Source organism: Hemitrygon akajei, chromosome 1 (assembly GCF_048418815.1).
Source record: "Hemitrygon akajei chromosome 1, sHemAka1.3, whole genome shotgun sequence".
NCBI classification, from domain to species: domain Eukaryota; kingdom Metazoa; phylum Chordata; class Chondrichthyes; order Myliobatiformes; family Dasyatidae; genus Hemitrygon; species Hemitrygon akajei.
Genome location: NC_133124.1, coordinates 123,695,071 through 123,723,056, shown reverse-complemented (window position 1 = coordinate 123,723,056; position 27,986 = coordinate 123,695,071). Strand labels below are relative to the sequence as shown.

Genomic DNA, 27,986 nt, shown 5'->3' with positions numbered 1-27,986 from the left:
AACACTGACGTATTTCTGGATATGTCAATATGTGGCGGAGAGTATATTGGCTGGTTGCATCACGAAATGGGATGGAAACATCAATACCCTTGAATGGAAAATCCTACAATAGAGCCCAGTCCATCGTGGGTAAAACCCTTCCCACCATTAAGCACTTCTACATGGAGTGCTGTCGCAGGAAAGCAGTATTGATCATCAAGGATCCCCACCATCCAGGGCATGCTCTCATCTTGCTGCTGCCATCATAAGAAGGTACAGACGCCTCAGGACCCACATCACCAGGTTCAGGAACAATTATTATCCCTCAATCATCAGGCTCCCGAACCAAAGGGGATAACTTCACTTGCCCCTTGATGAACTGTTCCCAGCACCTATAGACTCACTTTAAAGGACTCTTCATCTCACATTCTTGATATTTTTTGCTTATTTGTGTATTTATTTATTATTATTATGCAGCCTCAAGGCACCAATGTATTTTTATCTGTATTAAGTTACCAATTTAAATTTCTAAACACTGTAATTACACTCAAATAGCCTAAGAACACATTAGAAAAAGCCTTTTGATTCTACGTATCTACATCTAGAGGCTACTTTACTAGGTAACTTGTACAGTGGCTTGTTAATTCATGCTTCTAATCAACCAATCATGTGGCAGCAACACAATGTACAAAAGCAAGCAGACATGATGAAGAGGTTCAATTGTTGTTCAGATCAAATATCAGAATGGGGAAGCAATGTGATCTAAGTGACTTTGACCATGAAATAATTGTTGGTGCCAGATTTGGTGGTTTGAGTATCTCAAAAATTGCTGATCTCCTGGGAATCTCACACACAGGCAGTGGGAATTGAGCACCTATAGGTAATCACTACTGCAGAAAACTTCTTGCGTGAACTACTACCATGCTATTGCCTTTGATGCATACTTTGCGATTGACAGCAAAGTTTGAAAATGCTGAAATCGCTACTCAAATAGAAAGTTCAAGAAAACACTGGTCAGGTTGACGGAGAGAAAAGGCAAATTTTGGTATTTGAGAGGACCCATCATCAGAATGTGGTGGGTTGTTCAATTCTCTGCTTTGCCCTGAATCTGCCAAGTAAATGGATATTGATGATACATTCAAGAGAAGCATTTTGACCTGGACACTATACATACTTATTGACTCTTATTCAGATTGAGTGGTTTTCTACATCATCCAGAGGGCAGTCTGGATCACAGTTTAAGTCTTGCTGGGTTCTGATGCTTTTGTGATCCAAACATTCTTCAGAAGTCAAATACGAGGTATAAAACTTATTGCTTACAATAATTTTATTAAATGTTACAAGAGGAAAGAAGAACAAGAAAAAGTGTTGAGAAAACAACGAGAAGACTAAAAAGTAGTCATGGTCCACTCTTACTCAGAAAAAAGATAACAAAATTCCATTGATAACAATTAACCAATAAAACAGCCAGATTCAAAGCATGACACCTGCTCTTGAAAACTAAGACGTTTTTAGAAAAATACAGGAAGAGCTGTACCTTAATTACTGGAAAATTCACTGAACAATTACATGTACATAGATGATTATATAAAAACACAACAAACAAGTGTAGGTAAGTTAAACTACAAAAGCATTTTACACTGCAATCCAACAGGTTTCGTAAGAAAGATAGGACTTCCAACAGTATAGTGACACAACCAGATTCCTTACATTCACTTCTGTTGCATAAAACTTAGCAAGAGAAATACGGCTGTAGAATATTACCCTTATATTCAAGATGCTGCCACTAAGTATAAACATAGTCTTGCAAGCACAAGCCAATGAATTAGGATTTAAATTGTAGTTTTTCCTACCTGGATTTATCTTTACTTATTTCTTCTTCAGAGCTGGAGTCTGGGAATTCTCTTCACTCTAGGAGACAGAAAGAGCAATTCTTTGATGAGGCTGAATTTGGAGTATAGTGTGCCTGCAGGAAAGATAAGCTTAAATGAATACAGAGAATATTTACATATTTAGTCCAACTGGAGTTCAATTCCCACTGTCTGTAAGGAGCTTGTATGTTCTCTCTATGAACATTTGTGTTTCCTCTGGGTTCTCTGGTTTCCTCCGACATCCCAAAAACACAGGGTTCTGGTTAGTGAGTTGTGGGCATGCAATGTTATCCCCCAAAACGTGACGACACTTGTGGACGGTCCAACACAATCCTCACTGATTTGATTTGATGCAAAACGTCGCATTTCACTGAATGTTTCAATGTACATAGGATAAATAAAGCTAATCTTAAAAAGATCTTAACCTCTGTGAAGAGATTGCCTGTTCTCCCAATGACTCACAAGTTTCCTTCCACACCTGAAAGACATGTAGTTTGGCAGGCTGTGTAAATTACCCACTAGTGTGTAGCTGAGTGATCAAATATCTGGCTGACGAAGAGAATGCTATTCTCCATACAATGAGATTAACATAGGTTTAATATAAATAGAGACAGCCTGAAAATGTCAGGCCCCACCACTGAGTTTATCTACAAAGATAGCTGGCACAAGAAAGCAGCATCAATCATCAGGGACCCCCACCATCAACGCCATGCTTTCTTCTTGCTGCTCTCATTGGGAAGGAAGTACAGGAGCTTTAGTCCCACACCAGCAGGTTCAGGAACAGTTGTTACTCTTCAACCATCAGGTTCCTCAACCAGCGTGGATAACTTCACTCACCTCAACTCTGAACTGATTTTTGAGCCTATTAACTCACTTTCAAGAACTCTTTAACTCATGCTCTCGGTATCAGTTTTTTAAATTTATTTATTTGCAAAGTTTGTTTTCGTTTGCACATTGGTTGTTTGTCAGACTTTGAGTGTAGTTTTTCATTGGTTCTATTGTACCTCTCTGTTCTACTGCGAATGCCTGCAAGAAAATGAATCGCAGGATAGTATATGGTGACATATACTTACATACTTTAATAATAAATTCATTTTGAACATTTCTGATGATGTTGCAAGACCAGCAGCAGGAGATGCTACATTACAAAACTGCTGGATGTGGGGGCAAACATGAGCTACAAGGATTCAAGTTCAGCAAAGTTTGGACGTTGCCAACTACAGTCCCCATTGAGGTCATGGCTCAGACTTTATTTTTTGTTGTTTCTAGGTTCATAGGGATAGTTTTGGGACCAGAGAGAGGAGCCAGATTAGGGTTTAGCAACAGAGATGTGTAGGAGTTTGAGGTCAGGCCAGAGGCTAAGCCTCTACACATTCAAAGCCCAACAATACAGATGTGAGGCATCCATGGTGGGATATTGGGCCAGAAGGTCAGTGTGAATGAGGACTGGTGGTCTCCACCCCCTACCCCCACGATCAATAACTTATCAATGGGTTCCGGAATTGGAGTTCTGTACAGGCAGGAGGAATGAGGGCCAGTGCCCCCCAGGGTACTCAAATTAGTAAGACCAGAGTTCAAGGCCTAGTGTTCAGGTCCCATCATCCTGCGTTTGAGGCCTGGAGTTTGGGGTCCTGATCCAAGGTTCTCAATTGTCAGCTAGTCCAGGGGTCAAAACTAAAGATCAAAGCCTGAATGTCAATTGGAAGTAAGGATGTTGAAGCCCGATCCCAGAGCCAGAGTCTGCAAATCTCTGTGAGTTCACTGGGGAAGTTGAAAACTGAATGTCTGCAAGTTCAAGTCCACTAAGGCTGAAGGTCGAAGGTGGCTTCTCCTGGGCTGGGATTGGAAGATAACTGTGTGTGTGTGTGGGTGGGAGAAATTGGGGCTTGTTTTGCTGCTATGATTTTGTTCCTTGTTGTGTTCTGTGTTGTTCTGCCAAGCACTGTGGGCATGCTATTTTGGCGCCAGAATGTGTGGCGATACTTGCAGGCTGCCCCCACGTGCATCCTTGAGTATGTTGGTTGCTAATGCAAGCCGCACATTTTACACTATGTTTCCACGTACACGTGATTAGCAACTGAATTGTGAATCCTGAATCTTGAGCTGCTCACTGGCCAATGCACAAGGTGTATCACAGAGAGAAATTTTAAACATACTGTACAAGCAGACAAATTCAGGCTGCACTAATATCAGGGAGTTCACCTCTGAATGATTTTATTCAATCTTGCAGGTTAGTGGACAAAATATTTCAACTGTCCACTCATAAAATGTGAACAAAATGCAGGATATGCTGTAACACAGTGTCTATTACTTTCATGAATTTAATATTTCAATAATATTTGAGTAATATTGTAAATGTATTGCTCAATTCAGCATTCTTGTTCGTTTAAATAATTTATAATGGGTTATACATAAAAATAAGGGAATGATATATGCGCAAACCTCGCTTGAAGTAAAAACTAAGTTAGACTCGCATTCTGGACTCGCTGTCTTTTCCTTCCAATTAGTTTTATCTTTTGGAGTTACAGAACATAACAGTGGCAACGAGGAAGTATTAAATGAACCCGGAGACAACTACCCACCAGTTGAAGCACAGCGAGACATTTGAGTTTAAAGAAAAGCACAGTGAGAAATAGTCAAGTAAACAAAAAGCACAGCATGTGCTTCTTTTGAAGGACAGACATGGTTGGGTTCAGACAAAATGGACAAATTCATGAGTTTATAAACAGTGAGTACCAGGTGATAATAATCATAAGTATAAAAAAGAAGAAATGGCTAGTTACATCAGAAAGATTGATGCATTCGATTGCACAAGTGATAACTTGTTATTAAACATTAAGCAAACTGAGCACAATTTTGAAGCAAATCAAATAGTCAATGAGAAGTGTGTGCCAATTTTGCTGAGTACATTGGATTTAAAGACATACAGTTTGACTGCTTCAACCAAACCAGTAGAAATGAGCTTTGCTGATATCATGAAAGTAATGCAGGAACATTTAGAACCAAAACCATTGTTAACTGTAAAACACATTAAATTTCATAAGTCGAATCAAAAGGCAGGGGAATCCATTTCAGCATACGTGCCTGAATTGAAGAAGTTGTCTGGGCATCGTCAGTTCAGTGATGGGCTTAATAATGCACTGAAGAGACCTGTTAGTTTGTAGAATCTTACAAGAAAGCATTCAAAATTATCTCCTAACTAAAGCACAACTTACACTTAAAAAAGCAGTTGAAATTGCTGTATCAATGGAAACAGCAGACAGAAACTCAGTTGAATTGCAGTCAAGAATGAAAGTGAGCGTGAACAAAACTGCAATGCTCAAAACAGAAATTGGCCTGGCCAAACAAATTATGTTACAATTGTGGCAGGCACTCACATACACTATACCAATGCAGATTTAAAGGTGACACTTGCAGCAAAGTATGACACATAAAAAGATCATCGGACACAAAAATAAATGGAATGCTCAGGGAAGGGCTAAAGATAAAAAGTCAAGTTGCAGTTTCAAAAAGAGCACTAATCTGCATGCCATTGATGAAAAGTCTGATAATGATAAGAGTGATGCAGGACTGAGTAGCCTTGAGAGTTTCAATGTGAAAACTAACCAGAGACAAAAGCATTATGACTTACACCAGAAGTGAATGACAAATTAATTAAATGGAATTGGACATAAGCTCGGTTGTTTCAGTCATTCCACAAAATGAATTTGAACAGAATTTCAAAGATACTAAGTTGAAGCCTGCAAATATCCAACTAAGAACTTATGTTGAAGATAACTCCTGTGGGAATGACATTTGTAACACTGGAATACAACAACCAACAAGCTTCATTGGGCTTGTATGTGGTAAAAACAGGAGGGCCAGCATTGGGGGGTGGGGGGCATGATTAACTGAGACTTGGTTGGAGATCCATCCCCCATTTGCATGCCATATCCTCTACAAAAGAGTCAATGGAAAACAAATTAAGGAAGGTACTAGATGATGTCACAGCAGTATTCAAGGATGGCATTGGAAAACTCAAACATATCAAGGGTAAAACAGTGTTAAATGAAAATTCCACACTCCCATCTGGTTCCTTATAAAATCCATGATAAAGTAGCCAGTGAGTTAGAGTGCATGGAGGATGAAGGAGTTCTTTCCAAGGTTGAGTGGAGCCCATGGGCAATGCCAGCGGTCCCAGTAGCCAAGAAGAATGGGTCTATCCGGATCTGGAGTGATTTTAAGGTCAACATCAACCCAGTACTGAAGGTAGATCAATACCTTCTGCCCAGGATAGGGGATATCTCTGCAAACCTTTCGAGAGGAAAACACTTCAGGAAAGTGGACTTCGCTGAGGCCTACCAATGGATGGAAATGGAAGAAGACTCCAAGAAGAGTTGAAAAAAAAGGACCATAAGTGCTCACAAAAGGTTTTATTGCTACAATAGGTTTATTTCTGGAGTAGTATCTACACCTGCACTCTGGCAGAAAGCTATTTACCAAGCACAGTATTACCTGGATGACATCATTGTTGCTGGTAAGGATGTCAAGGAACTTCTCCAAAATCTCAAGACAGTGTTAAAAAAGATTAGAAGATTATGGGCTCAGAGCACAACACAACAAAAGTGAATTCCTTAAACCAGTTACTGTGATCAAGATATTGACGCACAAGTGTGCTGAGAACATTCAAGCAATGGTGGATGTTCCAAAGCCAAAGAGCACCTCACAGTTGCATCCGCTTCAGCATTTGTCGATCTACTATGACAGATTCCTGTCAAACCTGACCACTGTGCTCCACCCCTTGAACTCAGTACTACAGATTGGGAAGAAATGGCATTGGACAAGTCAATGTGAGGTGGCTTTCCGAAAGTGGTGGTGGTGTTAAGCACTGTACTCACACATCATGATCCGCACCGTCTAGTGAAGCTTGCTATGCACTGATTGAGATGCCAACACGTTCAGAAGGAAGGTTTCCTGAGCTGTCAGAGTCACTTCCTGCAGTCCCAGAGACAACTCCTACAACCACCACCAAGGAGACCCCAACCTGAGATTGTTTCACAGCCACAAGTCTCTCCTGCCAAGCAGAGTGACCCCCCCCCCCCCCACTAGTCAGGAAAGATGTTATCCCACCAGAGTAAGAAATCCTCCACAGCGAATAAAACTACAGGCCTGTATGGGACAAGTTATATCAGCATGGGATGCTCATCTGGGAATCAGAGGGGTGGAGCAGAAGGGGGAACTTTGTGGAAGTGGTGGATGGTGGGTTCCATTTCAACATTAAACAGAAGCTTGGATAAGTACATGGATGGGTGGAGTATGAAAGGGTTATGATCCAGGTACGAGTCGATTGGACGAAGCAACATGATAGTTTGGCAAGGATTAAATGGGCCAAAGGGCCTGTTTCTGTGCTGTTGTGTCTGAATCTAAGTACGGAATCTGGGACCTCATCTATCTTCTCCAATACTTAATGGATTTATCACTTCAGGTCTCATCGACTCTGGGCAGAAGTGCAAGGAAGACACAGTTCTCCAGTCACAACCACTTTAAGGTTTTCCAATATGTCAGCAAAGCCCCCTAGACACCCCAGTCATTCTCTTTTCTCCCCTCTGCCATCAATAGGAGATACAAAAGGCTGAGAGAATGAACTACCAGACTCAAGGACAGTTTCTATACCACTCTTATCAGAGTCTTAAACAAACCTGTCATATGAGAAAAGATGAACTCTTGAACTCCCAAGAAACACACACAAAAAATGCTGGAGGGCTCAACAGGCCAGGCAGCATCAATGGAAAAGAGTATATGTAGTCAGTGTTTCAGACGGAGTTTTTTCAGCAGGACTGGAGAAAAAAAGATATAAAAGGTGGGGGAGAGGAGAGAGAAACACAAGGTGATAGGTGAAACCTGGAGGGGGAAGGATGAAGTAAAGAGCTGGGAAGGTGATTGGTGAAAGAGACAGAAGGCCCTGGAAGAAAGAAAAGGGGGGAGGAACACCAGAGGGCAGTGATGGATGGGCAAGGAGATACGGTGAGAGAAAGGAAAGGGGATGGGAAATGGTGGAGGAGAGGGGGCAGGGGTGGGAAGCATTACTGGAAGTTTGAGAAATCAATGTTCATGTCATCAGGTTGAAGGCTACCCAAACGGAATACAAGGTGTTGTTCCTCCAGCCCAAGTGTGGCCTCATCACAACAGTGGAGGAGGCCATGGATAGATATAGCAGAATGGAAATGGGAAGTGGAATTAAAATGGGTGGCCACTGGGAGATTCCGCTTCCTCTGGCGGACGGAACGTAGGTGCTCATTGAAGCATTGATTGATTGATTGATTTACTTATTTATTTAGATAGATATATAAATATACAGTACAGAACAGGCCCCTCTGGCGCTTTGTGCCACGCCACCAGCAACTCCCGATTGAACCCTAGCCTATCCACAGGATAATTGACAAAGATCAATTAACCTAGGTTTTTGGACTCTGGGAGGAACCCAGAGCACCCAGAAGAAACGCACACTGTCACAAAGAGAACATACAAACTCCTTACTGACAGCAGCAGGAATTGAACCTGGCTTGCAGGTACTGTAAAGTGTTGTGCTAATCACTTCGCCACCATGCCCTAGAGGGAGAAACAGTTAATACTTTATCATTAAGAGAGTTTGTCTTTCTCTCTACAGACACTGGCTGTCTGCTGGGCATTTCTAGCATTCTCCATTTGGTTTCTGGTTTCACAAGTTTGATCTGAATTTCACTGCTGAAACATGAAAGGACTATTTAGGGCCTGAATGGTAGTGAGGGAGGAGGTTAGAGGCACATGTAGCACTTGTTCCATTTGCAAGGGTAAGCGCCAGGAGGGAAATCAGTGGGGAGGGACAAATGGACAAGGGAGTCGTGTAGGGAGCAATCTCTGCGGAAAGCAGAAAGTGGGGGTGGGGGGAGAGAAAGATGGGATAGCGGCGGGATCCCATTAGAGATGGCAGGGGTTCCATAGAATTATGTGCTGGATGCGGAGGTTGGTGGGGTGGTAGGTGAGGATGAGATGAACCCTATCCTTGGTAGGGTGGTGAGAGGATGGGGTACGAGCAGACATGCGTGAAATGGAAGAGATGCGGTTGAGGGTAGTGTTCATGGTGGAGGAAGGGAAGCCCCTTTCTTTGAAAAAGGAGGACATCTTCTTTGTTCTAGAATGAAAAGCTGAGAGCAGATGTGGCAGAGACGGAGCAATTGAGAGAAGGGGGTGGGAAGAGGTATAGTTCAGGTAACTTTGAGAGTCCATGGGTTTATAATAGACATCAGTGGATAAGCTATCTCGAAAGATAGAGACCGTGAGATTGAGAAAGGGGAAGGAGGTCGGAAATGGACCAGGTAAATTTGAGGGCAAAGTGGATGAAGTTGACAAGTTCAGCAAGGCTGCAGGAAGCAGCAGCAATGCAGCCATCGATGTAGCGTAGGAAAAGTGCGGGGCGGTCACCAGTGTAGGCTTGGAACATAGACTGTTCACGTAGCCGACAAACAAGACAGGCACAGCTGAGACCCATGTGAGTGCCCATGGCTACACCTTTTGTTTGAAGGAAGTGGGGAGGAGCCAAAGGAGAAATTATTTAGAATGAGGACAAGTCCCTCTAGGCAGAGGAGAGTGGTGGTGGTGGGAAACCGGTTAGGTCTGGTGTCCAGAAAGAAACTGAGAGTTCTGAGGCCTTCCCGATGGGCATGGAATTCCCATTCTAACTTATGGTTGCTAATTTCTCAATCTCTCTGTAACTATAACACAATATTCTGTGTTCTGTTTAATTTTTATTACCTCAATGTACATACTATATGTATGGCATTATCTATCTGGATGGCATGTGGTACAAAAGCTTTAACTATATCTCAGCACATGTGACAACAGTAAACCAAAACCAATAAATATTGAAAATAACTGGCAGGTTGGATGGATTCAAGGACTGAACGATTCATGTTCTCAGTATTTTCTATCTATCTATTTATTGATTTGTTCTTTTATCTATCTACCTATTTCTCTATGTGTGCAATTAGTCCTCTTTTACACATTGGCTGTTTGTCAGTCTTTGTTTATGTATAGTTTTCATAAATTCCATTGTATTTCTTTAATTTCCTATAAATGCCCGCAAGGAAGTGAATCTCATGGTGACATATACAAACTTTGATAATAAATTTACCTTAACTTTGACTTTGAATGATCGCCCCCCCCCCCCCCCCCGGTAGAAGGACTGAGAGGAACCAAAAATTCAAACAGCAGCAGTGAAAACGAAATCCAGAACCGATTTCTTCATACAAATAGTTTTGGAGTGTGGAATGCACTGGAGCCGCAGGCCAAAGATGCAGAGTTGTCTGAAGAACTTAAAAAAGGTACGGACTCTGCTGAGAATTAAGGGTTTTAAGAGAATCTGAAGTGTGAGTGAGAATCTGGGATTAAACCGATAGAGGAACTCAGGAGGTCAGGCAGCAGCTGCTGTGAACGCCTGCAAGAAAATGAATCTCAAGGCAGTATACGGCTAGCTTATACATACTTTGATAATAAATGTACTTTCAACTTTGAACTTTGAACATTTTGTGTGTGAAGTCTCTGAATTTCCAGCATTTGCAGAGTCTCATGTTCATATAGATAGCGTACCCTCCTTGATGAAGTGACAGTAGACGATGTGTCAAACGGTCCTACCCTCTTGCTAAGCTCCTAGAGGCTAATGCAATGCAGATGTTACTGTTTTCATAAAGGCTAAATAGTGGCTTCTGTGCCAATGAATTCATTGGAAAGAATTACCCTCCATCCCCCGTATTCTGTCATCTGTTATTTTTCTGCTGCTGTGATGCAGCTGTTGCTAATTCCGAAGACCGCACTCAAATGGAACACTGCTACTGATCTGTAAAGTCATTGGAAGTTTCCGTACAGCCATGTCATCTTAACTCTTCACAACCCTGTGTATGGACTTGTCAGGGAGGATAGAAGCAATGGCCATATACTGTATGCATAAACAGACACATTCAAATAGCGCATTTTGTTTTACTGTCATAGCCGTGGAGGGGGTGATAGTAGGGATAAGCTCCAACTACCTATTAAATGCTCCCAATGGCTTGCACCTCAAATAGGCTCTGAGAACCAAGCCCAGCTCCTGGCCTTCACGTGTAGCTTAACTACTAAGCCTGGCAGAACCACTTCTACTGACAGGAGAAGGGGCAAAGCGGGGTTATTGGCACCCGTCGCTTTGGGCAGATGGGGCTCATCACCCATGGCTGGCAGCACATCTAGGAGAAGGAAATTTCTGATCTCAAACCTCTGCTGCCTTGTGGCTATACCCACTCATGGCGAAGGCTTCGTGAGCAAACCTGAGGAAAAACCCAGAGCTGGAGTCTCTCAGGCAGTCCTACAGCTGACTCACAACTCCTGCAATGCCACTGCTCCAAACTGTACCGGTCACTGCCATTCCTTTGAATCCCTCAGCTGCGTGGACAGGGGACCTTACTGGGTGGGCAACAGCTTCCCTCCACATCGTATTGCACTGGCTTGCACATTGACGTAGACAACTAAGACACAACATTTATGGTCGATCCCAATCAATGGAGGGCCTCCATATGTTGATTGTGTTTATTTGTTTTTTTTTAAATTGTGTTTTTTATGCTGCATCAACAATCATTTTGTTCTCCTTTCTACTTCTCAGAGGATCACAGATCCCCAGCGCAACGCCATCTGGCGCTTGGCTGCTGGTAGAGTGACCCATGGAGGTAAGATCAAAAGGAAGGTTCCAGACAAAGAGCGATCCACCCAAGACCTCAACAGTGGAGCTGGCAGAAGATGATGACATGTCACAACGAGACGGTGGAGGGAACTGCAGCAGTGAAGGGTCCCAAGTCATCTTCCATACCATGCCATTGGACCCTGACCCAATCTGTCATGGACCGTGTGGTGGCTGTGCATGCATCAGTCTCCCCACATTTAATAAAGTCACACACAGGCGTTCTCCATTAAAGGAATAGCCCCGTTGGAGAATATCAAACTACAGTCCTATACCGGAGAATAACAATAAACAATCATGAGTCTTGACTCTCGAATCAAAATGCTAACTTGTTTGTTCCTTAATTGCTGCTTACTCACTGTGCATACAAGTCATGAATTAAAAGTGTTCTTAATTACTCACACAAAATGCATTTACAGTTAATCACTCTAAGCTAGCGAGCAGGGAGCAGTAACACTGCAGATGAGGCGAATACTCCAGAGGTCACTGACACAGCGTTTAAATACAATTTTGGCAAAGTTTGTTTCTATTTAGGCCATAAGACATTCACAGTTTCAGGGCATCAGAGTTCAATCCCAGCATCCTCTGTAAGGATTCGGTACATTCTCCCCATGACCGCGGGCTCCGGCTTCCTCCCACAGTCCAAAAATGTACTAATTAGTAGGTTAATTGGTCAGTGTAAGTTGTCCCGTGATAAGGCTAGCGTTAAATCAGGTGTGGCTGGTGGTACAGCTCAAAGGGCCAGAAAGGCTATATCTCTAAATAAAACAATTTTTTTAACAAGACCAGAAGACATAGGAACATTAGGCCATTCAGCCCATCAAATCTGCACTGCCATCATGGCTGACTTATCCTCCTTCTCAACCCCATTCTCCTGCCTGCTCCCTGTAACCTTTAAGCAAGAACCTACCAACCTCCGCTTTAAATATACCTAATGACTTGGCCTCCAGGGCCACCTGTGGAAATGAATTCCACAGATGCAGCACCTGCTGGCTAAAGAAATACCTCAGCACCACTGTCCTAAAGGAACATCCTTGTATTTTAAGGCTGTGCCTTCTGGTCCTACCCTCTCCATGTTCACTCTATCTAAGCCTTTCAATATTCAATAGGTTTCAATGAGATCCTCTCCTATTCTACTAAACTCCAGTCAGTACAGGGCCATGGCCTTCAAATGCTCCTCATACCTCAACCTTTCAATCCTAGGCTCATTCTTGTGAACTTCTCCTGGACCTTTCACTTAGTATATCCTTCTCTTCAAATATTTTTAATAAGGACTTAATATTCATCTTTCTATTAAAAACAAGGCTGCCTGCAGCTGATCAGCCTCATTCAAGCAAAGTCTTCATGGTAATTAGTATGCCTTAGCCTAATGCTCTGTGCACTGTTTTCTGGAGAGGATGACTATTAAACGAACAAAGGAGCTTCATTTAACTCCTCTTGATGGATGAATACATCGGACATTATTATCTTTCTTGGAAGTGCTTACTTAAAAATTAATAATTCCCTCATCAATATCACCTTCTGCAAAAGTGCTTGTAATGACAGAAATACTTTGATTCTCAAGGGTAGCCTGATAGCATAGCAGTTATCACAAATGCTTTACAATGCTAACTGCATGATCGGGGTTCAGTTCCCTGCGCTGTCTCTCCGTGAGCATGTGGGTTTCCTCCAGGTGATCCAGTTTCCTCCCATTTTCCAAAGCTGTGTGGTTAGGGTTAGTGAGCTGTGGGCCTGCTATGAAGCATGGTGGCACTTGCAGGCTGCCTAGCACAATCCCCGCTGATTTGATTTGACACAAACAATGCATTTCACTGTATGTTTCGATGTACCTGTGACAAATAAAGCTAACCTTTAACCTTTAATCTTTATGCTCTCTAGTTTTGGACTCTCCAATCTGGGGAAAAAGACTTCGGCTATTCATCTTATGTTGATAAAATGAACTTTTGCAAATAACCTCTTTTGAGTTCTCTGGCTTTTTTTTAAATTGTTCATGGATGTGAATTCTGCTGGCCCAAAACATGGACAGTTTATTTTCCTCCTGTACGCTGCTGAGTTCCTCCAGAACTTCGTGGATGTTGATGAAATTAATGCCAGGTCGGTTTGACACAAAGCAACTCGTTTCACTGGATGTTTCAACGTACGTGACAAATAGAGCTAATTCTTCTCTTCAGAGAACTTGCGGAAAGGGACATCATTGGTTAATAAAGTTTAAACATTATGTTTTGGTAAGGGACATAAGGAGATTCGGCCCTACTTGTTAAAATAGAATTTTAATGAGGTTAAAGTGTAATGATACCTGGGAGTATAAATACACACATTACTAAAACTAATAAAGAGGGATAATGATATCTTCAAAAATCAATTCATAAGAGTTTATTTTTAGAGGGATATAATTAAAAATTTGGATGTTATGCTAATTTTTATGAATCCTTCTTCAGGTCACATTTTGGAGTAGTTAATGCAGTCAGTTAATTTAGGGGCATAGAGGCACTGAAAAGGCCTTCTAATGCAGGACACCACAATGATTCCAGTAATCTGCAAGAAATGAACAGACTGGGAGAGAGAAAAGATAACCTACAAGGCTATTTCAAAGTTACTGAAGGTTTTAACAGCAAGAACAAAGGTAACGCAGAGAAAAGCGAAACTAAGGGTCTTCAACATACATTCAGCGGCCACTTCATTAGGTACCTCCTGTACCTAATAAAGTGGCCACTGGGTGTATATTCGCGGTCTTCTGCTACTAAAGCCCCTTCACTTCAAGGTTCTATGTGTTGTGCTTTCAGAGATGCTCTTCTGCACAGCACTGTTAAAATGCGTGGTTATTTGAGTTACTGTTGCCTTCCTGTCACCTTGAACCAGTCTGACCATTCTGCTCTGACTTCTCTCATTAACAAGGTATTTTCACCCACGAACTACCACTCACTGGATTTTTGGTTTTTTGCCTTTTGCACCATTCTCTGTAAACTCTAGAGACCGTTGTGTGTGAAAACCCCAGGAGATCAGCAGTTTCTGAGATACTCAAACCACCCTGTCTGGCACCAACAATTATTCCACAGTCAAAGTCACTTAGATCACATTTCTTCCCTCATTTTGATGTTTGGTCTGAACAACAACTGAAACTCTTGACCGTGCCTACATTGTGTTGCTGCAACGTCATTGAGAGATTAGATATTTGCTTTAACAAGCAGGTGTACCTGACAGAGTGGCCACTGAGTGTACAGTCAATGGCGGTACTTCATGCAGTTAGCTCCTGTTTCAACCTTGCTTTATTTGTGACCAAGTAGCAGTAAGGATCTGTGTGTCCTCAGACATAAGGCTGTCTATGCCTATAGCTACGCAGTTTAACATTTGCAGAACGTTTTGAACCCCTCCATTTGAGGAAAGCCTACACTACAGGGAGACTCTGTGCCTACCTGTCCCTGTGGATGAAGTCTCCTCGACTTAACTAGTTTGGGGTCAGGACAGGGATGTGAAGGAGTTAGAGGTCAGGCCTCTGCTCCACACTCCACTTTTGAATAAATGCCAGTAGTATTCACATCCCATGAACAATTAAAAAAAAGCCAGAATAATCAAAATGGTTGATTGCAAAAGTTAATTTTATCAACATAAGATGAATAGCCAGTCTTTACCCCTGGTTGGAGAGTCCAAAACTAGAGGGCATACAGATTAAAAATTAGCTTTATTTGTCACGTGTACTTTGAAACATACAGTGAAAAACATCACTTACATCAAATCAAACCCATGAGGATTGTGCTGAGCAACTTGCAGGTGTCGCCACATTTCCAGTGCCAACATAGCAAGTCCGCAGGTTACTAATCCTAACCCATCATCTTTGGAATGTGGGAGTAAACCAGACCACCAGGAGGAAACTCACGCGGTCATACTCCTCAGAGGCAGCAGCAGGATTCGAAGCCCAGTCTTACAGCTGGTGCCGAAAAACATTACTCGAACAGCTATGCTACACTGCATACCGTACTGCAAAGGTTTAAAGTGAGAGGGGAGAAATTTAAAAGAAACTTGGGGGGAAACTTGTTCACACAGATGATGTGTATTCTGTATGAAACGAGCTGCCAGAGGAAGTGGTAGAGGTGGGTACAATTACATTTAAAAGGCACAGACACAGACGCAAGTGAGGACCACAAAGGTAGGGTCAAGGGAGGTGGAAGAGTGCTTAAAGGACTGTTTTGAATTGGTGGACTGGACAACATTCAGGATTCAACTTCAAATCTGAATGAGTATGCCACCGTTGTCACCAACTTCATAAAGACCCACATAGATGAGCGTGGGACTTTGAGAACATATGGGACATACCCAAACCAAAAGCCGTGGATGAACCAGCAGATTCGTAGTCTATTGAGTGCTAGCTCTGTGGCATTCATTTCCAGTGATCAAGAACTATACAAGAAGTTCAGGTACAACCTACAGAAGGCTATTTTAAGAGTGAAAAAAAAAAACAGTTTTAATTGAAGTCAGAGACAGAATTAGATGCACATCAGCTCTGGCAGGTCATTACTTCCTACAAGGCAAAACCTAACATGACGAATGGCTGTGATGTTTCACTCCCAGACGAGCGCCACACCTTTTATGTTCGCCTTGAAAGGGAGAATAAAACTACATCTATGTAAATCCTTGCAGAATCTGGCAACCCTGTGATCTCTGACTCATAGGCTGACATCAGAGTATCTTTCAAAAGGGTGAACCCTTGCACGGTGTCAAGCCATAATTGTGTACCCAATGGGTACTGAAAACCCATGCCAACCAACCAGCAAGAGAGTCCAAGGACATCTTCAATCTCTCACTGCTTCAAAAGGGCAGCAATCATACCCCTGCCCAAGAAGAGCAGGGTGAGCTGCCTCAACCATTATTATCCAGTTGCACTGACATTACTGTGATGAAATGCTTTGAGAGGTTGGTCATGGCTAGAATCAACTCTGGCCTAAGCAAGGACCTGGACCTGCTGCAATTAGCCTACAATCACAACAAGTATACAGCAGATGCAATCTCACTGGCTCTCCAGTCAGCCTTGGACCAACTGGACGACAGCAATATCTACATCAGGTTGCTGCTTCCTGATTACAGCCCAGTGTTCTACATCATCATACCTTCAGTCCTAGTCAACGGATGTGAGAAGGCCTCTGCAGAGAGTCAATCCCCATAAGGCGGCCAGGCAACATCCCAGGCCAAGTACTCAGGGATTGTGCACACCAGCTCACTGATACCCTCACGGATATCTTCACTCATCCAGGCTGCTGACCCCACGTTTCAAATCATCCACCATCATCCCTGCACCAAAGAACTAAATGACACTGAAGCCAATTATCATGAAGTGCTTTGAATGGCTGGTAATGGCACATATCAAAATCTCCGTCCCCACCACACTTGGCACGCACCAATATGCTTACCAACAGAACTGCTCTACAACTCAACATGCATTTGGCCCTGACACACCTAGAAAACAAAGACACTTATGTCAGAATGCTGCTTCTGGATTTCAGTTCGGCATTCAAAATCATTGTCCCACAGACCCTGGCGAACAAACTTCTACTCCTCGGTCTAACTACACCACTGTGAAGCTGGGTATGGACTTCCTAACCTACTAACTTCAGATAGTCAGGATACACAACTGTTCCTCCCTCACCATTATCCTCAACACAGTGACCCTACCTCTGGAGGCTGTGTACGAAGCCCATTGTTGTACAACGCTGCTCACACATGAGTAACCACATTGTCAAATTCACCAGTGATGTGACAGTGGTGGGGCTCATCACCAACAACAACAAGATGGCCAACAGAGAGGAGGTGGAAGAGCTTAAGGCCTAATGTCAGAGAAATAGCCTCTTCCTCAATGTCAATGGACAAAGGAGATGGTTATCGACTTTAGAAGAACTTGCACCATAGGCTCCTCATCTATGAAATAACAGGCATAGAGTTATGGAGCTATAAAGCAGAGAGACAGGCCCTTTGGTCCAACTAAAATATGCCAACCAAGTTGTCCAACTGAACTAGTCCCAGCTGCTTGAGTTTGGCCCATATCCCTCTACGCCTTTGACTTTCAGCAGAGAACTTAATTACCATTTCTAATACAAAGAGTGAGATTCCTTAACTTTGACAGAGAAATGGAGTCAAACTACAATATTTTATGGGAATTAAGTCCTTCTGCAGTTCACAGCAGTTTTATAGCTCACAGAGGTACATGACTTTTTCCCCAGTGACGTTGACATGCCATGAACTCGGTTATACTTTATACAGAAAATCTTAGTCTGAAAAGATGTTTCAAATAGATCTAGACAAATACGTTGAGTTCAACGGAAATGAACATGCAGAGGCACACACAATTAGCAGTCAACATACTTGTAAGTATGCAGCACAGAGAGCCAAGTGGAATCTCTTCCCTGTTATCTTCTGACTCTAACATTTTCAAAGTACAAAGTTCAAACAAAACTTAATATCAAAGTGCGCATATGTCATCTTGCGGGTTGTCAAACAAAGAAAAACAATGGTACTAATACAAAATTACACACAAAGACTGACAAATAAACGATGTTCAAAAGAAGACTAATGGTGCAATACAACAAAAACATAATAAATACATAGGTAGTCGATTAATTAATGAATTAATTAGTACTGAGAGCATGGTTTGTAGAGTCTTTGAAAGTCAATCCGTTAGCTATGGAATCAGTTCAATACTGAGGTGAGTAAAGTTATCCACGCAGGCTCAGGAGTCTGATAGTTGTAGGATAGTCATTGTTCCTGAACCCAATGGTGTGAGACTCAAGGTTCCTGTACCACCCTCCTAATGGCAGCAGCAAGAAAAGAGCAGGGGCTACATGTGATAGATTTTTAGATGCAGGAAAGCAGAGGTAAGCACATTTTTTAAGAGGGGACACAAATACAGTGTCTCGGGTATTATTTTCAGTATTTATAAGGTTGTTAGGTCCTGCACCTTGAGACGTTTCTCACACAGGGGAATACCCTGCAAATACTCCCCCAAAGGCATCTCTTTTCCTTGCAGGAAGACATGGGCTAGTGAGTAAGGGTCCTGGCCTCTCCAGCACTGGACCCAAATGAGCACGTTTCTTACCTCGTTCAGAGTGAGCTCTCCAACCCTTGTCAGCATAGCGAAGCCATACAATCTGATGAAAGCACCAAACTGTATGCAAATATTGTCATACAAAACTACGGCTCAGGTACACATCTCTTGTGAAAGCAACAACAAACAAATCTTTGCTCTAGATGTTGTGAAGGTTTTCAAAATTATAGTTCTTTTGAACTTTTTATCAGCCCAGCACTATGAGGGGAATACGTCATTCCAAAATAAATACATTATTTTCAATTTCAGAGATGACCGATTCAGCATGGTAACTAGCTCTTATTGCCCCCAATGAGCCGACGTCACACAATGAAAGTCATGTGACCTACTAACCCATACGTCTTTTGGAATGTGGGAGGAAACTGGAGTACACAGAGGAAACCCATACAGTTACTGGGAGAACGAACAGACTCGTTACAGACAGTGGCGGAATTGAGCCCTGGTCACTAATGTTGTAAAGCATTATGCTAACTGCTGCGGTACCACGCCACCCCCAGAAGATTTGTTTTATTTGTTACACGTACATTGCAACATACAATGAAATGCGTCATTTCGCATCAACAACCAACACCGTCCAAGGACACGCTGGGGGTAGGCTGCAAATGTCAACGTGCTCCCGGCACCAACATAGCACACCCACAATTTACTCATCCTCGCCCATATGTCTTTGGAATGTGGGAGGAAACCTGAGTACCCAGAGGAAACCCACACAGTAATGGGAGAACGTAGAAACTCCCTGCAGACAGCAGCGGAAATGAAACCCTGACGCTGTAATGTGTTACGCTAACCGCCACACTACCTTGCCAGTCTGCAACAAATAGAAAGCCAAACTGGCAAATATAACCATTTTTAAGCACAAAATTTGTCTTCTCAAAACTATGTGCTGTAACTGTAAATATTAAACATACCAGCAAGATAATAGTGGCAACACAACATAAACAAAAGACAAGAGATCCGTCTTGTTTAGAACAAGATGATACTCCCTACTGGCACTGTGCATTATCTGATTGGATCACTTCACCCTAGCAACCTGCAGTCTGATTGGACCACTTCACTCAAACAACCCACAGTCTGACCAGATCACTCCACAGCAACCCATGTCCAGCTCAGATGGAACACACACATTATTTGAACTATCAATGAATCATAGCTCTGTAAACAGAGCGAGTTGAATTAGTCCTCCCTAATATCCTTAGTTAAATGTAAGGGAACTGCAGCTAGAGCCGCTCCTCTCCCATTACCCTGTATATTTTTGTTTTATGAAGTTGCCCGCTCAAGTTAGGGGGTCTACTTTCTTTAAAGATATTCAGTCTCCAGGCACAAGAAAGGGACAGCTGCCTCTCAGTTAGTTGCATTGCCGTCTTCCATAAGACATATAGGATCAGAATTAGGCCATTCAGCCCATCAGGTCTGCTCCACCATTCCATCCTAGCTAATTTATTATCCCTCACAATCCCATTCTCCTGATCTCAAGGGACTTCCTGCTATTCTGAGGCTGTGTGCTCTGGTCCAAGACTTCCTCACTATAGGAAACATCCACTCCATCTTTCAGTATTCGATAGGTTTCAGAGTTTTAAAAAAGTTCAAAATCCAAAGTAAAATTTATTATCAGAGTACATACACGTCACCATATACAACCCTGAGATTCTTCTTCTGCGGGCATACTTAGCAAATCTATCGAAGGGAAATGGTAAACAGGATCAATGGACGACAAACTGTACAAATGCAGATATAAATAAATAGCAATAAGTAACGAGCATTAACAGAGTCCTTAAATGAGTGTAGTTATCCCCTTCATTGAGGTTTCAATGGGATCCCCCTCATCCTTCTAAACTCCAGAGAGTACAGGCCCAGAGCCATCCAACTCACCCCATACATTAACCCTTTCATTCCCAGAATCTTTCGCATGAACCTCCACTAGACCATCTCCAATAGCAACACACCCTTTCTCAGATAAAGCCCATCCTCCCAACCTCACTTACACCCTTCACTCGTTGAAACTTTTAGCCCTCTAATTAGCTGATACATTCAGACAAATTGTGAAATGCTGTTGTTCTAAATGCAAAGGCACCATCACAGGCTGCTGTCACTTCAAGCATTTGCATAAACTAACTGTATCAGGGGGAAGTCTCGGGATGAGTTTACAACAGCAACCATTCTGAATGGACCGAAAGCAGGGGAAGTGGGTGATTCTTTCAATCATTCCGTCAGGACAGTGCGGCATTCTCGGCAGATTGCTAAAATGTGGATGCCCCACCTGCGGAGGAGTTCCATCACTGTGACCACAAGCCATTCTGCAAACAGTAATACACAGGCAACGAAAATCCCCAAGCACTTCACTACAAAGTTATCAAACAACATTTGACAGTGCGCCCCACTGGAAGATACGGGCAGGTGATTAAAACATGGTCAAGTTGTAAAGAGAGCTACCGGAGATAGAGAGCAGCAGTTTTGTTCGGGGAGGAAGCGCTCACTGCCTAAGCAGCTGAAGGCACAGTTTCTGTATTATTTTGTTTTTGTTGAAAGAGCTATCTTCTCATTGCTACCATCAACGATGTGGTACAGAAGCCTGAAGACACACACTCAACGTTTCAGGAACAGCTTCTTCCCCTCCACCATCAAATTTCTGAATGGACATTGAACCCATGAACACAACCTCAGTAATTTCCCCCTCTCTTTTTGCTCTACTTCTTTAGTTTATTTTTTAATATACGGTATACTTCACATCGTAATTTATAGTTTTCATTATGATGTCTTGCACTGTACTGCTGCTGCAAAACAACAAATGTCATGACACGTGCCAGTAACATTGAGCCTGATTCTCATTCAGTTAGTCCCACTCTCTTGTCCTTTCCCCATAGTTGCAATGTTCTCCTTTTAAGTGTAGAGTTTATTCAATTCCCTTTTGATAGTTACTACCAATTTGCTTCTCTCCAAGCAATGCAACTGACATCACAATTCATTCCATTAAAAAAAAACAATTTCCTGCCCTTCCCCCGCCACTGACTTTCCCATCATTTATTACCGACAACTACAGCATGGATTTGAGACTCAGAACAAGAATGAGCAGAAATACACACACTGACGCTGATGGAAGAGCCCACTACTGTTTGAATGATGTGCTAAGACCATAAGACTCTAAGATCATAAGGCATACGAGTGCAATTAGGCCATTTGGCCAATCGAATCTGCTCTGCCATTCTATCATGGCTGAGCTAATATCCCTTTCAACTCCATTCTCCTACCTTCTCCCCGTAACCCTTGATACCCTCACTAATCAAGAACCTCTCATACCCCAGGCCGTGTCTGTGCTCAGCTGAACGTAAAAGCACTATTTGCCCTGTTCGGAAGATCAGTGAGTGGTTGGTCCCCTGATGCCTTGGCCAATAATTGCCTCTTGTTTAATACTACAGGGAAAAAATACAATACCTTCTTATTGTCATATTGATGTTTGTGGGATCTTGTTCTGCTCACATTACCTCCACAAGAACAACTATATTTCAGAAGTATTCCACTAGCTCTTAAGTGATTTGGGATGTCCTGCAAAGAACACTTCAGCATTTAAGAGAATTTGGATATAAGTAGACAGATGGAGGAAAGTATAGAGAGCTATGGTCCCGGTGCGGGTCAATGGAACTAGGCAATATATTAGTTCAGCATGGACTGGATAGGCCAAAGGTCCTGTTTCTGTGGTTTAGTGCTCTATATCTCCAGGGAATGAAGGAGAGAGAGAAAGTAGGGAGGGAGAAGGGAATAAAAGGAAAATTTAAGGATGAAAAGTAAAATATTTAAGAGGAACATGAAAATGGAACTTCTTCACTCAGAGGCGGTGGGAGTGTGTTACAAGCTACCAGCAGAAGTAGTAGGTGCAGGTTCAATCTCAACAGTTAGGAGAAGTTAAGATAAGTACATGTATGGGAAGGAATGGAGGGCTATGGACCATGAGTGGGTTGAGGGGCCTAGGTAGAATAATAGTTTGGTATGGACTAGATGGGCTGAAGGGCCTGTTTCTGTGCTGTAGTGTTCCATAACTCTTTGAATAAGTTCAATGCTATATAACTGGAAAACTACCTCATAAGAGAAACGTGAATGCTTACAAAGCCCATATATGGACTAATCAAGCAATCATCTTCCACACAGTTCTCTGTTGAATCCGGTTTAGATGGGAATCTGATTTGAACCGCACACTTCCTACAGGTGGAGAGATGCTAGAGTGATCAATTCCAAATTGGGCTGAGCTGAGTATGTAGCACTTTTTGTTTTGACAGCTACTTAATGCAATTTCTTTTTAATGGTAATCTTGGCTAAGGTTACAATGGATAACATGACACAGATATAACAATGATAAATTTGATATTCAGTGGACTTAAAATAACCTTCCTGAAGAGAAAGAAACAGGAGTTTAAAAAAAAGTATATATATAGGACTTAAAACGCTTCAGTCCAGCGCCCCTGGGATCTGACTGGTGCTAACCACAATAAAACCAGACAACAGATTGTCCCCAATCAACATCCTCTGAACAGAAGAACTGTTCTTTTTAAGTAAAGACACTCTCCAGGTCATGTAAGGGGTCCAAGGTCTGTTCATAACCAGAAATGTGTTGACTGAGATTGCGAAGGTTACCTTGGTAGGCAAATTAGTACAGACATTTGCTAATTTAAGATCTTAGCCAGATTTGTACAGTGGAATTAAAACATGCCAAACCACAGGAGTTCTGCAGTTCAAACCACTCCTCAGCCCAGCTCTGAATCCTGACAATGTCCCACAGTAACCCCTCACCAGCCTTCATGCCATTCCAACGTCCCGACTCCTGCATTCAGCACCGACTGATGAAGGCCAGAGTGACAAAAGCCTTCGTCACTTCCCTGACTGCTGGAAGCACCATCTTGCTCCACCCAATCCCTGTCTTCATCTCACAAAGTTGTGCAGTACCACTCCTCACCAGTTCTAGTTTGAAGATTAGCATCTTTAAGTTGACATGAACACTCTACAACTGTTGTGCCTTTTGATGAGACGTTGCAAAACCTTAATGATAGGGTGTATCAGGTGCTGAGTGCTCATACCAGTCACCCACTAATCCTGGGGCATTACCACCTATTCTCATTAGAATCTAGGCTGATGGAGTGATTGAGGACTAGCTACTGGAAGAGGGAGAGGGGAAGAAAAGTCCTCAGCAACAAATCATTCCCTACAATATTAATCTTTTGTCTCTTGGCAGTCACCAAGTACCCTGCTAGATTTTCACCACTGGCTCCTTAAGTTCTTAGGTCACAGTTGATAAATATTTATTGCTGTAAAATTTATTGGAAATTACTCAGGAGTAGTAAAGATTTGTTTCTCACGTGTTATATCGAAACTTGCAGTGAAATATGTTGTTTGCATCAAATCAAAGCAGTGAGGATTGTATGAGGGGCAGCCCACAAGTCTCACCACACTTCAGCACCAACGTAGCATGCCCACAGCTCAAAACCCTAATCTGTACACCTTTGGAATGCAGGAGTAGCTGGAGGAAACTCACTCAGACATGAGGAGAACGCTCAAACAGTGGTAGGAATAAACCCCCGATCTTACAGCTGGCACCGTAACAGCATTACTCTCACTGCTATGCCACCGTACCGCCTCATCAGGTACGCTTCTCTGATAAAAGACAAAACTGCCAACAGTTAGGCTTGCTAAGATCATTAAAACCGTTACGTACATGTTCATTCAGTCCTTTTTTCCCTCTTATCAGGAGAAGTAGTGCAGGTTTACCATATGTAAATACCAGTTCATTACACTAAGCTTAAGCCTATATAATATTCAATCTTTATTAGTAGCCACATTTATTAGAAATGCAAGTGTAATCTTACAACTCAGCACAGATTATTCTGGATGTTTCATTTCCAAATTTGTTCCAACCACAGACCATAAGAGCAAAAAACATAGGAGCAGAATTAGGCCATTCGGCCCATCGAGTCTGCTCTGCCGTTCCATCATGGTTGATTTATTTTCCCCCTCAATCCCATTCTCCTGCCTTCTCCCCATAACCTTGGACACCCTAGTTAATCACAAACCTATCAACCTCCACTTTAAATATAACCAGTGACAAGGCTTCCTCAGCCATCTGTGGAAATGAATTCCACAGAATCACTATGATCTGGCTAAAGAAACTCCTCCCCATCTCTGTTCTAGAGGGATAGTTGCTCTCTGCTCCTAGATTACCCCACTACAGGAAGCAGTCTCTCCATATCCACTCTATTTAAGCCTTTCTAAGTTACCTATCAGCACAATAAATGATTAAATTACCCCCAATATATAAACCTACAAACCACGTGTTGCATTTTCTTTATAAAAGTTAGCATAGTGGCAAAGTAAAACTGGAACTAAAACAAACCAGTTGCCACCAGCCTGCAACCACTATGGATTTGTTATGCTTGCATGACGTGCCTCCAGCTCCAACGATTGCTCCAAAAGATGAATCCTTTATTAGCAATTAGCCAACATACAATCTTGCAGCGATGAACTTAATCGTGCCCAAGTGTAAGATAAACAATATTCAGTGATATTCAGTGTTATCTCAGCAGGCAGCAAAAGATACAACTTACGCCAGTCCTAAGCTACAAAATGCCACGCAATAAGCAAGACTCCCTCCTGACATTTATCCTTGCAAGTGGAACAAGAGCTACACCTGCCCCTACACCACCACCTGCACTACTCTTCAGGGCCCCAAACAGTCCTTCCAGGTGAGGCAACACCACTTGTGAGACTGTTGGGGTCACACTGTATCCGGTGCTCCTGGTGTGGCCTCCTGTATATTGGTGAGATCTGACGTAGAATGGGAGGCCGCTTCGCCGAGCACCTACACTCCATCTGCCAGAAAAATTGGGACCTCCCAGTGGCCACTCATTTTAATTCCACTCCCCATTCCTATTCCAACACGTCCATCCATGGCCTCTTTTACTGCTGCAATGAGGCCACACTCAGGTTGGAGGAGCAACACCTTATATTCCATCTGGCTAGCCTCCAACCTGATGGCATGAACATCGATTTCTTAAACTTCCGGTAATGGCCCCCCCTTCACCATTTCTCATTCCCATTTCCCTCTCTCACCTTATCTCCTTACCTTCCCATCACCTCCCTCTGGTGCTCCTGTCCCTTCCCTTTCTTCCATGGCCTTCTGTCCTCTCCTATCAGATTCCCCTTCTCCAGCCCTCTATCTCTTTCACCAATGAATTTCCCAGGTCTTTATTTCCCTTCTCCCAGTTTCACCTATTGCCTATGAATGTACTTTGTCCTTCTTCCTCCCCTTGCCCCACCTTCTTGCTCTGAATCTTCATCTTTTTATCTCCAGTCCTGATGAAGGGTCTCAGCTAGAAATGTTAACTGTACTCTTCTCCATACGTGCTGCCTGGCCTGCTGAGTTCCTCCAGCATTTTGTGTCTGTTGCTTGGATTTCCAGCATCTGCAGGTTTTCTTTTGTTAGTGATTAAAATACATAATTTATTCCCTTTCCTTTTACCATGCCCCCATTCATGTGGCTAGTTACCATAATAAGCATAATACACCCCGCAGTGCAGAATACAAAACAGATAGAGAATAGATAATATGCTACGGAGACACAGGAGACATGAAATTGCAACATTTACACAAATGTCCTCTTTTGGTAAGCAGTCCATACTGGATTGTGATCTTCTCCTGACAAACCAGGTTGTTCCTCTTGACTGCATTCAGGATAATCTGTCCGGAAATGCTGCTGCCAAAACTCATCCCGGAGCAAAGCTGAAATCCCACTAACTGTCTCTTTACAATGGTCCATTAACGCTGTTCTGCTTGCTGAGGGTCCAATGCCTTATAGGCACATTCACCCCTATCAACAGCTCAATATCTGAATTACTTTCCAACCAATGAATTATGCTTCAGGTGAGAATGATCCCTTCGTTGTCAGGCATACGTTCCTACGTATAGATGATAGATAGTTCACAATAGTTCTCACTAGCTAAGCCAGTCACTTCCAATCCTGAAATGGCGTAGCTACACGAGCTTCTCTTGACCCCTTGTGTGTAAGAGAACACCTACTCTTTTTCCTGTCAAGCTGAGCTTGCTCATGAGGCTCTCTGTGCAGAACACCGTGGTACTTCCTTGATCTAGGAAAGCGTAAGTAACTACTGTCTTGTTACTGTTCCTAGACTTCACCTGACTTGAATTATAGGAAGTTTACAGTCATGATCACCAGCTCCATAAGGCTATTAGACACCAGGGTGGTACTCAATCCTGTATTTGTCTCATTCATGGCTTGTTTCAAATCTGCATCCTTTTTTTCCAGTTCTGGGCTCAGTTTCAGCTTCAGTTTGAACAGTCGCCACAGTAGTGGCAAAGCTGCTTCTTTGAGCTTAAGAACAAATTTGTGATCCAGTTTTGTTCACACCTTACTTACTGCTGGCGAAGTAGTATTGTCCTTCTTCCCAAACACTGGATGTATAGCAATCTTTACTTGTCTTTCATTAAAATCAACAATATCAGTGAAACTGATAATTGTGCCTTTCTTGCAGCTCACAGACTTCCAATCTCTATTTTTTTCAAGATTTATTGGGCAATCTATTTATGACAATCCTCATATTAGCAGCCACGTCCAACTCAGCATGTCCTGCATGTGTTCCATGGGATTGCAACAGCCTCTAAGAAAAAGCCTGTAGTCTTGAAGAGCTTTCATGTCTCCTGATTTCTTCTGTGGCCAAGAAAGAGCCTTTTCCATGTAGGCCACAGCAATTTTGTGCTCATCACCAAAATGATCTTGGATATGGATTGTCATAACTATTTCAGAATATTAATGCATTTTAAAATAATTACTGTTATTTTATACTTTATATTTTCACATTTCAGCTTTTTCACAAAGTCTAGTTGTTATGTTAAACACAAAGTACACTGCAGATGCTGTGGTCAAATCAAGATGTACAAAAAAGCTGGATGAACTCAGCAGGTCGGGCAGCATCCGTTGAAAGAAGCAGTCAACGTCTCAAGTCGAGACCCTTCGTCTGACCCTTCATCAGAAGGAGGGGGCAGGGGCCCTATAAAGAAGGTGGGGGGAGGGTGGAAAACCAATCAAAGGAAAGATCAAGGGGTGGGGGAGGGGAAGCAGGGAGGGGATAGGCAGGAGAGGTGAAAAAGGAATCTCAGGGGAAAGCACTATGGGTTGTAGAAGAAGGCAGAGTCATGAGAGGTGATAGGCAGCTAGAAGAGGAGACAGAGTAGAGGTGGGATGGGGGAAGGGAGAGGGAGGGAATTACCGGAAGTTGGAGAATTCGATATTCATGCCAAGGGGCTGGAGACTACCCAGACGGTATATGAG

The 27,986-nt window shown here is 42.7% G+C and overlaps 1 protein-coding gene across 6 annotated transcripts in view; it reads right to left on the bottom strand.

Annotated features, from left to right (window-relative positions):
• Positions 1 to 27,986, bottom strand: part of LOC140730596 (neurocalcin-delta) — a 323,285-nt gene that overhangs the window by 198,442 nt on the left and 96,857 nt on the right. For 3 of the 6 annotated variants that reach the window (XM_073051290.1, XM_073051299.1, XM_073051320.1), the window contains one exon: positions 1,833 to 1,890. The gene's annotated coding sequence lies outside the window, so the exon portion shown is untranslated. Of the gene's footprint in view, positions 1 to 1,832; positions 1,946 to 27,986 lie in introns of all 6 variants that reach the window. The other 3 variants (XM_073051282.1, XM_073051273.1, XM_073051309.1) reach the window with 2 other exon arrangements.